Source organism: Poecilia reticulata, chromosome 14 (assembly GCF_904066995.2).
Source record: "Poecilia reticulata chromosome 14, P_reticulata-male-v2, whole genome shotgun sequence".
NCBI classification, from domain to species: Eukaryota; Metazoa; Chordata; class Actinopteri; order Cyprinodontiformes; family Poeciliidae; genus Poecilia; species Poecilia reticulata.
In genome coordinates, this window is record NC_088843.1 from 16,241,241 (window position 1) to 16,258,353 (window position 17,113).

Below are 17,113 nucleotides of genomic sequence, written 5' to 3' on the forward strand. Positions count from 1 at the left end.
CTAATTAATTTCTCTATGATTATATTAATTTGACAGCGATTCCAAACTTGCTGCAGCACAAAATGGGTCTGGATTACTTTGCCATTTGAGTAAAAAAAATCAGTCTTTTAAAATAACTGCTGTAGCGCGCTGGAGTCCGGGGCGACAGGTTAGCAACACAAATTCCTGTATTTGTCTTGTTATCCTTGCAACAAGTAGTTCGAATATCAGCAACTTCATTTCCAGCTATTTTTTTTTAAAAAACAAGACATGTTTAGAATCCCAACCTGACTTTTTGACCTTCTATTGGAAGTTAAAATGAGAGCTGGTCGTTACGTGTTGCTCCTAACAGGATTTATAAACGCCACCTGGCAACACATACAACTAACCCAAGTGTCTGAAAGATGGCGCCCATGAAATGCTAATTACACGCTGGTCTCCTGATGATTTATTTCAACCGCCTAAGAGTTAGTACTGAGAAAGAGAGAACCATTTTTACAGAGTCAGCAACACCTTAGCACTGCAAGTATTTAATCAGTGTTTGATTAATTTCCTTTAGACCTTTTCTAGCTTTAAAGGGGCAGTGATAATTAAACGTCAAATAAGCAGACCCCACTTCTTTGTGTAGTATCCATGTTTCCATAGTAATCAGCACTTTGTTTCCTTCCGTTGAAGTCGTTTTCCTTTTTTGCTTTATCAGTGTTCAGGGTTTATAATCAAATTGCTGCTTGGTGTGTAAATCAGGAGGTCTCACAGCAAACAGAGAGGGCTGTTCAGAAGGCAACGCTGGAGTGCCTGCAGCGCATTAAATAAGGCCTCAGTGTTTGGCTGTTAAAACTAAATAAAACTGTAACAACATTTAAAGTGCTATTATTCTCGGCCAAAATTCAATAACAGAAGCATTCATGGTAAAAACCAAAACCCAGCAAGGGGAGGTGTGACGACTTCCACTTCCTTTTTGCTTCCTATCCAGCCTGCAGTACCTAAACCACAATATAGAGGCATCAGAGTGGCTTCTTCATATACATTGCTGATAATTAGTTTTTTTTTTGGGCAAATGAAGCAAAACTAATTGAACAAGCAAAGACTTTAGAGCACATAACTAACTGTGCTAACACATAACTTTGTGTGAAAAATCCAGATCTCACCTGCTAATCCTGAGTTTGACCAATTTCATAAGAGCTGTGCGTCTATTTATTAATGCATCAAAGAGGATGTCCTTAATTTGATCGCATTATGCAATTATTTAACCATTTCAAGACTGAAAATGGGGAGTTAATTCCTAAAAGCTATTTAATAAAGAATAAATAAAATCAATAATTGACACGGCAGAGCTCGATCAAGAGGAAATCTGACCAATCAAAGGGTCGAACTCTGTAATCGTGTTATCTTTGTTGACTGGTTATTGATCACAGAAAATCGACAAGGGAAAGATTTGTCAAACTACATCTGCAGAAGTTCCAAGTGCAAACACAAGAGGGATAATACAAAGACGACCGGAGTGGGCGAAGTATGAACAGTTGCGGCGGCAGCATACGCATGCTAATGCAGGGAGAAGAGGTAAGGTGGAGGGTTTAGCTTGGAAAAGGGAAATAACTGCGTAAGAGCCGGGGAACCAAGACAGGTGGAAGTTTTGAGGCAGTACTGCAGTCTTCAGATCGCTTATGAAGCACACAGTGTTTCTGTAGTTCTTTTTTTTTTTTTTTTGGATGTACTCCAAGGCTTGTAATGCAGGTCTTCTTTGATAATGGCCCACAGTATGTGTAAGAGCACTGGGCTGCAGCCAAGGTACACAAGCCTGGTGGTAATAGTTAACCGGGTGGACAAACAGTGGAAGTCAGCGGCGTGGAGGTAGGTCAGAGAACTGCAGCAGACAGATGTGCTGTTACACCCCACACACACACACATGCACGCACACACACACACACACACCTTACGCCCCCTTATCCTCACTTCCCCCCATGTTCTGCATCACAGCCTGATCTACCCGCCTTATCTCTCTCAGTTAGGACCGACATTGCACTTGAAGACTCGGCCCTTCGTTCAGCTTTCACATTTGGACTGCAGCTTTCTGAACACATGCTGCTCACTCATGTGGGACACAGAGAAAAAGATGGCCACCACTAACTTATCTTTATATCCCCTTGTAGAGGTGGAAATAGTCTTTTAAAAATGAGATTACATTAACGTCTCATTTTGCATGCTGCAGAATTTACATTTCAAGTTTCGGCTGCAGCAGAGGTGGATGTAGACGTTGCTTTGCTCCACAAAAGAAAGAAAACAAAAAAAGAACCTTCTTTTTTTTCCTCAATCTCTCAACACGGGCAAAAAAAAGACATGACTGGTGCTTTTTATGTCATCTGTGTTTCCAAGACAATTAGTGGCTTACCAAATCACATCTCATTTGACATAGATTAGCAGTGTTACACCGATTCTGGCAGGCTCTGCGTTTATCTGTCTGCTGGTGATTTGTCATGGTCAGGGTTCCCCCGCCCCAACAGAAGACAAGTCGGCGGAGGTTCGATGTTTCTGTGCGAAGGTGCATGCCTTGCTTTCGGCCCGACGCCTCAGACGGTCCAAGGACTCGGAGAGCGGCAGACGTGTCATTACGCCGATCCTCTGCCGACCTGTTGCTAATCTCAGAGCGAAGCAGACCAAACACCAAACCGCACACGGCTCTGCTTTGGTCCTCAGATCTGGCTTTCGGGAAGGGGGTGTGGGGGACGCTGTATAGCGTGAATGCGGCGCTAGCCTCAACCTAGGGCCCAGAACAAAGAGCGACGCCATGCTCCGTTCCGCTCCCGCTCTGCAATCAACGGGGGTTAAAATAGCAGCCTTTGAAGGGAACGAGGCCCGACTGCTGGAGCCGTCTCAAAGTAGAAAACGAGCCATTCTGACGCTAAAAAAGCCTCCTCTGTCAGCCGTCAAGGTACAAGTCTTTTCTTTCTGTTTTGTTGCTTTGGAGCAGCTCCAACAAAGGAGAGTTATCAGGAGAATGACCCTGATGAAACATCCTGGCCTACTTCTCTCCAATAAGAGCTGCCTTTTGATCAGCCTGCTTGATCTCAGTCGACCGCTGTGCGCAGAGGGCAGCTTACACTGAAACGGCAAAGATCTGCTTTTTCACTTTATGGCTGCAGGAAGCTTTGTGTTGGAGAGCATTGTGCATGCACTGGTTATATAACCGGCTTGTGGAAGCCATGCCAGCAACTATCAGGTCCCCGCTCTGTGGTCAAGGGCATTTCGAGAGAATAGTGCATGGTTGAAAGATCAACATGGCTTGAAATACCTCAAGATAACAAATGCGAATTTTTAAACACAATGTCTTGCATGTTGCATCATGTGGTGACTGGTTGATGGTTGAGTTTTGCATGCAGCAGACTCCAGCGGGTTACACGAGAGAGCTGCATTCGAGGCACCCTAAACGGCAATCTATCAGCATTCCTGTTGGGTGCCAAGGCATTTACTTTGGACACGAGAGGGGGGCACTGTGAAGGACTGGCTCTAATTAGGGGCAGCCAGTCGGGAGGTCATGGCCAATTGGGAAAGGCCTCAGAGATACACAGTCCTCAGTCAGAACGCTGCAGTCGAGTTAAGACTTGAGTTGTTTATCGGAGCAACAAGGTCCCAGCTTGGCACCTGTAGAAGTGGCTATACTGTGGTTGTAAGTAGCAAAATGCAAAATTTTAAAAAAAGATGTTAACATTTTTTTTTTTTATGTAACTGACCTTTAGATTTCACTATCTATTGAGAAATCATCTGGAGACTGACCGGAGTCAAATGACTTTCAGCTGACTGAGCAACAACTGTACAATCAAAATATCATCTTTTTCCAATTATGAATGAATCCACCAAACCTCGCCTTCAGCGTTGAAGCTACTACTAGGTAAAAAGAAAACAAAAAGAAAAAGTTGGCAATTTTTAAAATGAATGTGTTTAAAAAAATAAAGTAACAGAAAAATAGAACATTGTAACAAACTATTTGCAAAGGAAAATTGTATTTTCTAAGACATGTCGATACAATCCTGCGTTTCTCTCAGGCTGCAAAAGAGAGCAAGAGTTTCAGAAGACAATGGAAAGGATGAAACAATTACAGCAAAGACTTTGCTTGACATGTTTGCACTTTAAACATCTTGACTTTAAGGATCCTGGGAGCTTTTTTTCGTAAACCCTAAGTTAAGATAAGACTACATTCTCCTAGAGAACTGGTGTTTTAACACGGCTAACTACTCTTGGTAACGGCTAAGCAACAACCCTAAAACAGCATTCAGTTTTTGTGCTGGAACAAATTTCCAAAAAAACTGCAAAACTGCTGAAACACTGAGTATATTAAAATTAGCCTTTAAATCAAGGGTTTGGAGGGTGTAGAGCTGTCCTTGATTCATAAAACAAACATGGATCAATATAGTTGATGTATATTTGCTTGATGACTTTTAATTTGTTTATTGCTTGTTTAATAATTGGCTACTATATTATGCTTTTATGATGTAAAGCACTTTGAACTGCTGAAATGTGCTACAGAAATAAACTAGACTTCACTTAAGTTCACGTCTTACATATGGAAAATCAAATGTCCTGTGTAAAAGGAACATGGCTTCCTAGACAAAAAGTAAAAACAAAAACAAACGGATCATATCTGGTTCCTCTAAACAAGGTGAGCCCCCCCAATGTTACACTACTTTCCAAAGGCAAGTCAGGTGGGACATTTTGTCTCGACGCCTTTCGTGGAGCTCCCTGATGAACAAGAAGAAAACTGTCTTCAGAAATTAGCACATCAGCTTCACACTATCAGACACGAAATGCCTTCGGCGAACACAACGGCAGGGACTTTGTTTTTTTTTTTGTTTTTTTTCCTGAGTAAGACATCCATCATCATCTGGCAGCCATGAGACTCGATCTGCAGCCATCAATCTCTCTCTCTGTCAAGGCGCAATCATCAGAGGGGACGGCTGGCATTACCTCCCTTTTAACAGCCGAATATTTTAAAAGCTGAATGTTTTATGTATTAGGATTCTGTAGAAGAATGAACTATAATCATACGACAGACATCTGTGATTTCCATCAAGAAAAGCCAGATCGAGGTACATTCTTGCTTTTTACCCTCACTTCTCTCCATTTGACTCTTTCTGTTTTTGATTCTTTGAAGAACTCGATTGAACGATTACGTCATGAACGTGAGCTTTGAATTGGACTAGAGAAGGTGTTATAAACCACTATTAATCTAAAGCTAAATTTGTTTCATGGCTAAATATTTCACAATTATTCCTTCAAAATACATCCAGCAGTTATTTATTCTTAGATCCTGTGCAGTCATGCTCAAATATATTACCTCGCCTTTAAAAAAATTACTTTATTTTATTTTCCATTCAGGCAAAAACATGCTAATATGCTAATTTTGTGTTAGCAGTAGGCATTTAGAGTGTGATTGCTTTTAAAGTGTAAAAACGGATTTGTTTTTGGTCAAATTAAAGATTTAAAAAAGAAACATTTTTCATTCTGAAATTAATGCATTTTGAAATTTCAAAAACAGAGGAATTTCATAATTTTTTTTTTTGATAAAATTTAATTTGACTTTTTGCAATTTTAAAACCTTTTACCAACTAAATGTTGAATTTGTTGTCCTCTATCCACTGTAACATTTTATTCTCCGTTTCTTTCTGTGTCCTGATGTTTCTGCTTTTAGGTGCCACAGTCTTGTTCATTGCCGCTCTTAGCACTGCAGCTAATCAATGGCAACAAAAACGGATCCCGTTCGTGGACTGGCAGCCAGCAGCACGTGAATTAGCATTGTGCCTAGAAAAAACACACATATCGTGCATTTTTTCCAGAATATATTAGGTTTGCTCTACTAAAAAAAAATACATAAATTAGCAAATCTTCCACAAATATTATGGCGTTATCTTCCACGGAAAAACCCGCGAATAGGTGAATCCTTGAATGCTGAACTGCGAACTGGCGTGGATCCACTGCAGCATTTTATTTTTTTGTTGTCTCCTGTTCTGAATTGATGCTAATCTTAAAAATGAGGGTATTCATTACCGGCGTCAATTTTAAATGTATTTAATTCATCCCAGTTCACTGACACATGCCCAATCCCATTTACATCAAAAGTCTGAACTCAGATGGGGAATGACATGGCGCCCAACCCTAAAGCGCCGGTGTAAAGATACATCCAGCAGACGAGATCAGACATGACTTCCCTGATCATTTTGGTGAAACTAACAATCCCCCCCCTTTTTTTGTTTTAACAAACAGGTTTCACAAATCATAAACTGTACAAAGAATCAGTGTTCACTGTGAAATAATCAGAGTAAATAAAATAGAAATAAATAAAATTGTCCTTTCTTGTGTTTACACAAGTAGAATACGGGTTTCAGGAATCTAACTCTGTGGGTTCAGTGTAGACGCATCCATATAATGTTTTCATTATATGAACCCAAAACTAAACCCAAAACAAGATGCTAACTTCAGTGCTGCTAACCACTAACAGTTAGCTCATACTGCTAACTGACTAGTTAGCCTGTCTTAACTGAAATGCTTTTGGCCATATGAGCAAGTTAAGCAGAATCCATTCAAATACTGTATGATTGTCCATCAACAGACGTTGTTTAGTAGAAAACCTGCAAGACGCAAAGCAGCAAAAAAAAAGAAAAAGCACATAAGCAGTTTATTCCACTATTTATCCCTGTATTTCTGTCTGTGGCAGCCACGTCAAAATTTGAGGTCAGAGTTGATGGAAAAAACTGCAACCCTAAAAACTAAAGACACACAGCCAAGTTTGTCTGCTTTTTATCAAAAGTGGACATGTTTGGTCTCACAAACATAACAGTTTTTCTTCCTGCGTCAGCCACACGTTTACACGAAACCGCTCGACAGGCCAAACACGAGGTGTCTTTTATGATCGAGCAGGCACACGAAACACAATCTGTCGCCGGGGTTGGCACTGCGCGGTCCTCATATCGTCTTTGTTTATAGCTGCACTGTGAACAGATACGCCAGCTGCTTGGACTTCCACCTGACAACAGTCGTGGCCCTGACCGACATGGGGTGGTCTGTGGCCTTTTGTCTGCGAAAGTGATCGTGTGTTTATTAAACTGTGGAAAGGACAAAATCAAAAGCAGTTTATTTGGTTGTATCAAAACCAACCTGTTCAGCTTGTTCGTCATGACGAAGCCCTACATCTGTGCTCCGTTTTGTTCACACAGTAAATGAACGTTGTGGCACAGAGATTATTAGCAAAAAAACACTGAAGCATTTCTTAAAATAAAGGGGGGAAGAAGGTCAGAGCTGGGACATGCTGTTTGTTGTTTGGAAGTGACCATGTGACTCTCAGAGACATAGAACATTTTTTGTCAGCAGTGTTATCTCCCTTAATCTGGGGTTACAATATGGCTTTTGTAGTCATGCAGCACTGAAAGATCTAAGTCTCTTTGATCTTGCTTAATAGAGTTTGGTAAATGATCTCAGTACGGGAGCTCCACCCCTTATGCACTCAAACACACTTTGGACACACTTGCAGAGACTCATTCATGCCTGCACACACATAAATAGTAAAAAAAAAAGAAAAGGGAAAAAAAGAAAAAAAAAAGGGACCGTCACACAGGTGAAAGCTCTTCACCCTTTGGATCATTGAGCCAAGCGTTCAAGCGGCAAAGTAAAAAAGAAAAAGAAAGAAAAAAAAACGCGCTCCTTTCTTGCTCTTTTGCTTCCTGCAGACGCTGCTGCCTTTTTAACGATGTTGCTCTGCAGCTTTGCAGCTGTAAATCTGTCCTTCATAAACATGCTGCGCAAATAGTTTTGTCGTACGGAACCCAAACAACTCTGAATGAGACTGCTTCGCTTTGGGAGGTACTTAGAGGCTGTATTTACCAAAGAGATGAGCACAAAGCTATAGTAAAAAAAAAAAAAAAAAATGTCTGAGCAAGTGACTAAAGGAGCCACAGGGAGCCTGGGAGAGGGAGGGTGTTTGTCAGATAGCATTTATCTGTGGCGGTGGTGATGACTCTTTTCCTCCAAGTTCTCGGCAAACGAAGAGCTTCCTGCCTTTTGAGAGTGTGCGGCCGTTTCTGTCCTTGAAACTGAAGCACATGCAATGAATTACAACCATTTTAAAGAGCTGTCAAGAAACAAGAGAGGGCTGGTTAGGAGAGGAGAGGAAAGGAGGTGAGCGGGGGAGGGAATTCGAAGCTGCTCTGCTAGGATGAAGAGGAACAACACAGGCAGCGAAATGAAAAATTGCATAGAGGCTTCTGAGCCTTTGATGTCGCCGGGAACAGAGAGGTCTGCTCTTAGAAGTTGTTACTGGCAGACGTCGTGGCCGAAAGGGCCAAAACATTAACCGGGGGATGTCCTGATCAAAGTTTCTTCCCCCAATACATTTCTGAGATTTCAAAAGTTAGTCCTTAGGTAAAGACTGAGTTCCTGTCTACAGTTAATCAAATCAACGCCACATATATGCGAGAAAACCAAGGATTTTTCACTGCAGTAAAATAGAACTACATTTCATCTCTATCGCATCGGTGTGCAAAATGATCGTGATTGTAACCAACTTAAGAATTACAATACTATTCAGTCAAGAGTAACATTCTGCATGCTTGCAGTATCCATTGAACTGCAAAGGTCATCATCAGCACATTTACTGTCTGTTTTGATGCGGCTCACTGACGACTGAACTCATAATACCTTCTAATGTGGCTCCAGTTAACTCTGTGGAGATGTGACTCAGCGTTAGCAGTGTTTCTTATGTGCATTTTGAATGATCACATTACAAAACTTGATGGAAACTGCGAAATTTGAAAAAAACGTCCTAAAATTTTCACACAAAAAAAAAGTTTTTACGCTCAGTTGAGGTGTTTTTTTTTAGCTTTTCTGAAAATACGCTAAAGGGCAGATGGAAACGCACTTACAGAATAAATACTGACGTAGCAAACGCTCCCATCGACTGGTGGGCCTTAACAGAGACATGAAATCCCCAAAAACTTCCTAAATCCAAACCTCTAGCTTGGGTGGAGGACTCGCTCCATTTTTCCGAGATGTGCGGTTCATGCTACTTTGCACCTTTACATCTTGTGGGGTTAAAATTCTTGGGTTAGCAAAGTTACCCACTGCGTAGCCTGGCTGACTTGCTCCAAACCGGTAGATGGAAACAAGCCTAATTCTCCCCTTTTCTTCTTTTCTGCGTCATTTTAAAAGCTCACCAAAAATTCACATGACCAGTTGGATGGAAGCGAAGCTAATGTCAGTGAACAGCAAATTTAAAGACTTTCTAAAGCTTCTTAACTGGATTTAGGTCTGGACTTTGGGTTATTTTAACACATGTCCATGTAAACTATTTTATTGCAGCTTTGTCTGCATGTTTAGGGCTGTTGTCCGCTTCAGGGTGAAACTCTGCTCTGCTACAAGTCTTTTGCAAGCCCCTAACAGGTTTTCTCCTAGGATCGCCCTGTATTTAGCATCATCCATCTTCTTATAAACTCTGACCAGCTTCCTGGACCCGTCTGAGTGAGAGGAGCATGATTTTGCCACTGCCATGTTTTACAGAGAGGTAGGGGTGTGATTATGTGTGGTGTTAGTTTTCCACAAAACACAAAAATGTTTGCAAGTAGGCCAAAAACATCGGAATTGCCCTGTCCATAGTGGTAGCATGTAGATTTTAGTTCATCTGTTTTTTTTTGGTTGAGACATTGAACTTTTTAGGAAAAAGTTTTACTCTCCGACATTTTGCAAAGATGCGCAACCATGGCAACAAAGTATTGTTTTTACAAGTGTAAGCCACTGATGAGCATATCAAGAGCTCAAATAACACCCTTGCTGCAACCCCAGATGCCAGAAGAGTTGAAAAAGAGGCTTCAGATGCAGACAGGGAAGCTTAAACCATCTCTCTAATCCATCATAATGGATAACGATCACATCCCCAACTCCAGCGTCTCTCTGCCCGACTTTCCAACCATACACAGCTTTAAAGAGGAAAGAGGAGTGGCAAAAGCAAATGAGGTGGATTAGCAGTGACTTATGAGAGCGTTTAATTTCCCTTTGGGAAAAATTAAGTATTTTTTTAAATTGAGCTGAATTTGTCCAGAGCATCTTTTTTCACGTTTGCTGCGTTTCCTCTTCATAATGCTGCTGTTTTTCAAAACAACTGTATTTATACTGAGAATAAATTGCAAACTGGGTGACTTGAGAATATAGTTGGTTGCAAAGGATTTTATCTAGGTATACCAAAGTAGATGGTACTGACGACTAATGTCTTTTCTAGCAGTTATTTGCTATGTCAGCATTTATTTGGCAAAAAAACTGAAAATCGTTTATCATCTCCTTCAATCTCACAATTACATCGTAGTTTGTGTTGGTTTGTCCTCTAACGTCCTACAAAGAGACACTGAACTTTGTGGCTGTCATATGGCAAAACTGAAAAAAGTTCAAGGAGCATGTGAGTTGTCTTTTTGTATTACAGGACAACGTACGATAGGCATGGGGATGCAAGAACTATCTCTTAATTTATAAATAGTTTTAGTGATAAAACTCCAAAGCAACTCTAAAGCTCGTTCTACCGATCGTGACCTTTTGCTTTGCGCAGACACAGATGAAGTTGACCCTTCTCGTCGGCGGCTCGTGAATTCTCGTGAGGGGTGGTACAACTGTCATGCGTGCAACACGGTTCTCTGTAAATCTCTATAAATGTGGCCTTGATCCCCTCCAGAGAGAGAGGACGGCTTGGCCTCCGTGCCCACGATGGATCAGCAGCCTCTCCTCTGTGCTCTCAGTGGATCGGTTTCAGCTGGAAAGCGACAGGTGCTTCCCTCGACTCAAGCTGGAGCGACAAACTCCAAACGGCTGTAGGAGAGGCGGTAAAACCGCCACCGACCCCGAGAGCACGTCTTCCCTGACCGGTCCCCAATCTACCATTCAAGGAAAACGACCATACGCTTGTGTGAATGTGCGCCTGTGTGCTTTCAAAGATGGTGGTGAGTCACCTTCCTCCACTGCAACGGAAGCGCGGTGAGATGAAGGCGAGACTCAAAAGGGCTGCGTGCATTCGCGGCTCCCTCGGTGTGCCAGCAGTTCCCCAAAGGGACCCACGGCGTACGTGTTCGAGGGAAGAAAGAGATGAGAGAGAGACGCCGTTTGTTTCTTTTTCCGCCCTGTGGGCCAGTTCCCTGATAAGCACGGTAGTAATGGCTTCACCGTACAGCACTCAACTACTATGTGCCTGTCTGCGTGTTTCTGTACTATAAAAAGATATCAAATTTAGCATGGGACTTTGTTTTGCAGATGTGTGAGGGAGTGGTTCCGTGAGTGACAGTGATAGAGTGAAGAAGCAGACAGCTTTCTTGGTTATTTGCACATGGAGTGCTATGAAAGAGAGACAAAAATGCGTTGTGTAACATTCAAAAATTCCAGACGCAGCCTAATGGCTAAAAAAAGAAGGGGACTGGGAGGACTGAGACATCTGCCGATTTCCTCCCTTCTTCTTCCCGCCGTCCTTGGACGCGTCTCATCAGCCGTCTCTCGTAGAAAACGGTGGACAGGACAGCGGCAGCCCCGACTTCCTGTGTTGCAGGGCTCTGTTTTGTCAGATCCCTGCTAAGGAGAAACCATTAGAGGCGGCCTGTCTGATTGCCTGGACACACGTAGGGGTCTGGTCATGGCATGAAGCCAGACGCACGATAGAACTGAGCTCTTTCTGCAGGAAGGAGAGGCTAGCATTGCTAAATGGACCGAACAGGGGTTGGAGGGGTAAATAATCACTTCTTTCATCCCTTATGTTATCGAGTAATAGCTAAGCTGTTCCTGAATGGTCTCCCCTTCTACAAAAATACCAGTTAATAACACAAAAATCATAAGGCGCTGTGGCGAAAGCAAGGAGGAAATTGTGAGCTTAGGACGATTTTGCTTGTTCCTTTACTCGACTGCCAGATTCGCCAAGAGGCATATTTATATTTGAGTCTCATATGGCTCTCATATCAGCAGAGCCAGGAGAAGTCTGAATGTGTAAAACCCAGACTGGAGACCTCCAATGACACTGGAGGCTCACCTGAGGCTCTTTCCTGGTAGTGAACAGATCAAGAAAAAAATAAATAAATAGTTGGCTCGCATGAAATTTATATTATGCGAAACAATAAATATGCTGACTAATGCTTGGCATGAAATAAAAACAATGTAAGCACTCAGAGTGTCTTTCAGGACTATTCATACCCCTTCAACTTTTCCACATTTAGTCTCATTATAATACAAACTTCAATGAATTACACCAAGGAGTTATGTGACAGATATAGACTGAGAAAAAGTTGTTTAGAATGTTGAAGCGGAAGGAAAAATATGCATGATTTTAAAGCAAAAAGAGTCTCTACTTTAAACTATTTTTTAAGTTAGTTTGGATTGAGAGTGTCGGTGAAGACCAGTTTTCAAGTCTCGCCACAGATTCTCAGAGCCTGGACTTTGACTGAACCATTTGAACGCTGTAACATGCTTTGATCTAAAACCAATCCATGGTAGCTCATACTGACATGTATGACCAATAATGAAAGGAATATCACACTGCTATCAGAAACCTGCTGAACCAGCCGATAACAGAAACACAGAAAGTAATTGGGGGTATTGCTAATCTGGCATGCGCCCGAACCTTGTTAACACAGTTAAGAAACCTGTTTTCTAATTACTTGTTCAACTGATTCTAAGGTTCATGCCATCATAAAGCACATTAGCACTTCTAGCAAGTGATATCTTGTCTACTATTTTGCAATAAAGGAAATTGATGCATTTAAAAAAATAATAAAAAAAATCTAAATAGCTGTTGACTTGTCCCATTATTTTTTTACCATTTTTTTCTGGTTCACAATAACAAACTACCTTTTGAAACACCCAGTAAAAATACATCAAAGTTTTCGGTTGTAGTGTGAGAAGATGTGGAAATGTTTAAGGGGTGTGAGTACTTTTTCAAGACACTGCACACAAGCTTGATAAACTTTACGGCTCCATACATTTTTGACATATTAGTAGAACTAACTATGCATTATGACAGCTCCTGCAACGTTAAGTGGCAAGGAGCCTTAAGGAGCCCTGGACAGGCTGTTATCTCATCCAGGGAGATAGGAAGTATGGACAGGAAGTCCAAAGGGAGGGGGGAGAGAGGGCTCGAATGGGAAGCCCAGTGTAAACAGACTCAGCTTTTAATCATCCCAGCTCACGTTCGGAACTGGTCAAGCTTTGATGTTGTCCCTCAGCGCCCGCTCCGCCCTCCCATCCCTCGTTCCCAAACGGCTGCGCCGAGGGCCCGGGGTGAGGGCGCCGTGGAGATAGCGGCCCCGGACAGCCAGGGGGACTCAGTGAGAGATAGAGAGAGAGAGAGAAAGAGAGAGAGAGAGAGAGGAAGAGGGAGGTGAGGGGGAAACATTCAGTGCCTTTTAGGAAACTGGGAAAGGGACGTAGGGGGAGGAGGGGGCGAGGAATGTGAAGTGGTGCAGAGTTAACTGGTGGCCTGCCTTAATTATAGCTGATGAATCTGAGGGAGCTCTCATGGGGGCAACATGGCATAAGGAACAAAGAGCCAAAAATGCCACAGTGAGAAGGGGAAAATAGAAAGTCAAGATGGTTTTAAGTGGAAATAGGTGGAGCTTTAATGATGCTCTGTAATTGGGCTCGGTGCCTGTTAAGGAGGATAAAGTCCATCTCCTTCTCCCCGCAGAGACCCGAAGGAAACCTCCGACCGTTATCTCCCAAGTTCTGGGACCTCTCCTCTCATCACCGAGCTCCATTTTGGAAAGGAGAGGGCGAGAGAGAGAGAGAGACAGAGAGAGAGAGAGAGAGAGAGAGAGAGAGAGAGAGAGAGAGAGAGAGAGAAAGAAAGAAAGAAAGAAAGAAAGAAAGAAAGAAAGAAAGAAAGAAAGAAAGAAAGAAAGAAAGAAAGAAAGAAAGAAAGAAAGAAAGAAAGAAAGTGAGACAGAGAGAGGAATTCCTCTGCACTAGTGTTTGTCCAAATAGTGCTGGCCAGAACCCAGCCAGGGGTCCAATGAACGTTTCCATTCAGCGGACAGGGCATACGTCCAGGAAGACTGCGCTTTAAAAGATCAGAGGGAGTTACGTACCAAAGTGAAGTCGCATGACTTGGATACGCTGAAGAAAGCTGTGAACTTCCTCTGTCCCCCGGTGGTACATGTTTGGCCCCCTCATGTTAGCCAGTATGATTACAGGGGCAGTGTTATGTAAAAATCAACTCTTTCTGAGCTCTACATCATGTTAGAATGTATTCCCCCTCATCAAAATTGTACCTGGAGTGTTGCTTTGATTCGTTCAAGCATGTTTGAGAAATTGTTTAATCTCCATGGCAACCATTCAGCTGTGCAAAAGCACCTGGATGAACCCAACGCCACATTCGAGGACGGCGCTCCTCCTCAGAGCGACTTCCCCACTCAGCTCCTTCAGACTAGTCAACCAGCAAACAGCTGGTGTGACAACACATCAGCGCAACGCTGGTAAAAACGTTTTTAAGGGTAAACAGAGGAGCGATGCTGCGATGATTTCCTGTGGTTTCAGAAAGAGCAGGAGATTTTAAAGACGTTAAATTACGAGGTCAATTCTCCTGTAGGTCATACTTGTTATATACTTAGCATTTATGTAATAACTGCTATAATCAAGTGTTTGGAAAATTCACGATACTTCCATTTAACATTTTTAAAGGAAATGCCATAGCAGAAAACTAACTAGGCCAAAAGATAACCTATTAACCGTCCTACTTTTGGTTATAATATGTTGGAAACCCGTTAAAAATTTGAGATGCACTGTCAAATCAGCTGGCTTGATTGACCTGGCTGGTGACCGGTCGGTCGGAAAGTCAGAATCCCATCAGCGCCACACTTAAAACGCTAAACAGGATGTGGTAAGAATAACACTCTTTGTGTGGGTGCTGTCACTGAGTGACTAAGACCTACGGTTAGCTATTATGTGTTTTTAACCCGAAGTTTAAGGAAGCACAGAGATGAACCAGACGTCAGCATTTGAACCCAAAACTCAGATCTTGAACTTCTCCAGGAAAAACACATCTGCTGAATATTTATATTCATATCTTTGATCAGATATGGAACCCATGACGATTAATTACCATGTGGTTAATGCCGAAGACAGATTACAAGTGAGAATCAAAACACGCAGAGAATTTCTACATCAAACTTTCAAACCTTTATCAGCTTCTTCCAATGAATGACAAGAACATAAAGCGGGTATATAAAGCTGCCAGCAGAGCCAAAAAAAAAAAAGCAAAAAACCGAAGAAGACCTGTTGAAACAGGTCGGTGTGCTAACAAAAAGCATCCTGCAGCATAACATCACTTCTGTGCACTGTGAGAACAGTTTTCAGAAGAGATGGTCTGCATAAAGTTTACCTTTCTGGTTTTAGACAGAACTGCAATCGATGATCTGACTACGCCTGCGAGGTCAGGCAGGGAGGGAAACGAAGGATTTAGGCCGCAGGTATTCTGAGCGTGGCAGAGATCAGAACGGTTATCTTAAAGCTAGAAACTTCTTTTACTTATGTGTCAAAACGTGAACCACATAAACCTGTATTTATCCTTAACAAAAAACAAAAACACTCATCTCCAAAACTCTGCAAGGTTTGGTGGGGTGAAGAAAAAGAAAAAACTAAAGTAAGCTGGAAATCCCAGAGAGCTGGAAGCGCCTTTGATCCGAGCAGCGCCGTGATGTGCATCTGTAACACGCTTTCAACATCTCACACAGACTCGGCAGTCAGATGAGCTTTACCCGGAGAGGGAAAAACAGGGGAGGTTTTTAACCGTGTCTAACGCAGGGCTTTCTCCGTGACGAAGCCGCGTGAAGCCTTATCAATTACGGCAAACTGAAGCATCTGGCTAAACGTTCACAAGTAGCCCCACACCTGGTGAGTGAGGAGAGACGAGATCTTACAGGACCTTGTTATCTGTCGTCCCGTTCCTTTGGAGACGGTAAATAAATTCACACAGGCCAGCTTTATAGCTTAATCCGCTCCTGAATGCTAAATATGCAAACTGAATAGGTAAATACTTCATATTTTTCAAGGCTAATATTTTTTTTTTTTATCAAAATGGGGGGAAAAAACTAAACAAAGGGCGTTCATTGGTCTCAACATGATTAGCTGCTTTTTGAAAGCCTTGTGCCACACCTCGATATTAAATGCATCAGACAAACATTAGATTCCAAAAATAGCTGATGCGAAAACAAAGTGGTCACATTGGAAAAGATGGACTTGGCAACCACAAGCCGACATGTTTCTTACATTATCAAAACAAACCGAGTGTAATGAAATGTTTGCTCTCTGCTCTGGTGAAGGAATTTTGATCGTCTGTCAAGCTACAATGAGTAGGACGTCGGGATGTGATTAAGCAGCTCAGAGACACTGAAATCTGCAATGAACACACAGTTCCAGTCAGATGTTTACTCACACTCATCATCCATGAATCTAATGTGAATCGTGGCCTTTTGATTACGTATTTGAACTGTTCTTTTCTTTCCTATTCGCCAAGCTGCAGGCATAAATCTGCTGGAATATTGGATAACTGTTCTGATCGTAAATGGCATAGCTAATTTAATTATTTTGGACATTTAGATCCTAAATGTTTCAATATGTGTAATTTGACACTAATCCAGAAGTTTAATGATAGCAATAAATTTCAAAGTCAGTTTTTTTTAAAAAGTGCATCTGGGATAATTTTCCCATTGCAGCACCGAAACGGGAAAACAAAACTCAAACGATGTAACGGAGAAGAATCGAAGGTTTTCTTTCTTCCTGTCGTTTGTGCAACGCAGAAGTAGCAGCATCAGTGAAAGAGGCCCTCAGCATGATGCTACTACTGCTGTGCTTGCTAGTTGGCACTGTGTTCGCAGCCTGCGAGTTCAATCTGTTTTTCTTCTAATCCTGATTTTTTTTCCCCCTTCACAAAGCATTTGGCTTGTCCATGTAGGCAGCTGGAAATTGTCAGTTCTTCGAGAAGCAAGGCGCTTCTTTTTTTTTGGTCGCTGTGGACACTGATGCCTCATCAGCACCTCATAGTTTCTGATAGTTTCTGGATATTTCTTAAAATAACACAAAATAAAGTAAAATAAAACACACACACACAAAAACTTTCAACTGGGGGGATACTTTTTGT

General features: G+C 42.0%; 1 protein-coding gene across 1 annotated transcript in view; it reads right to left on the reverse strand.

Annotated features, from left to right (window-relative positions):
- Positions 1–17,113, reverse strand: part of rnf43 (ring finger protein 43) — a 100,552-nt gene that overhangs the window by 81,202 nt on the left and 2,237 nt on the right. The window lies entirely within an intron of this gene.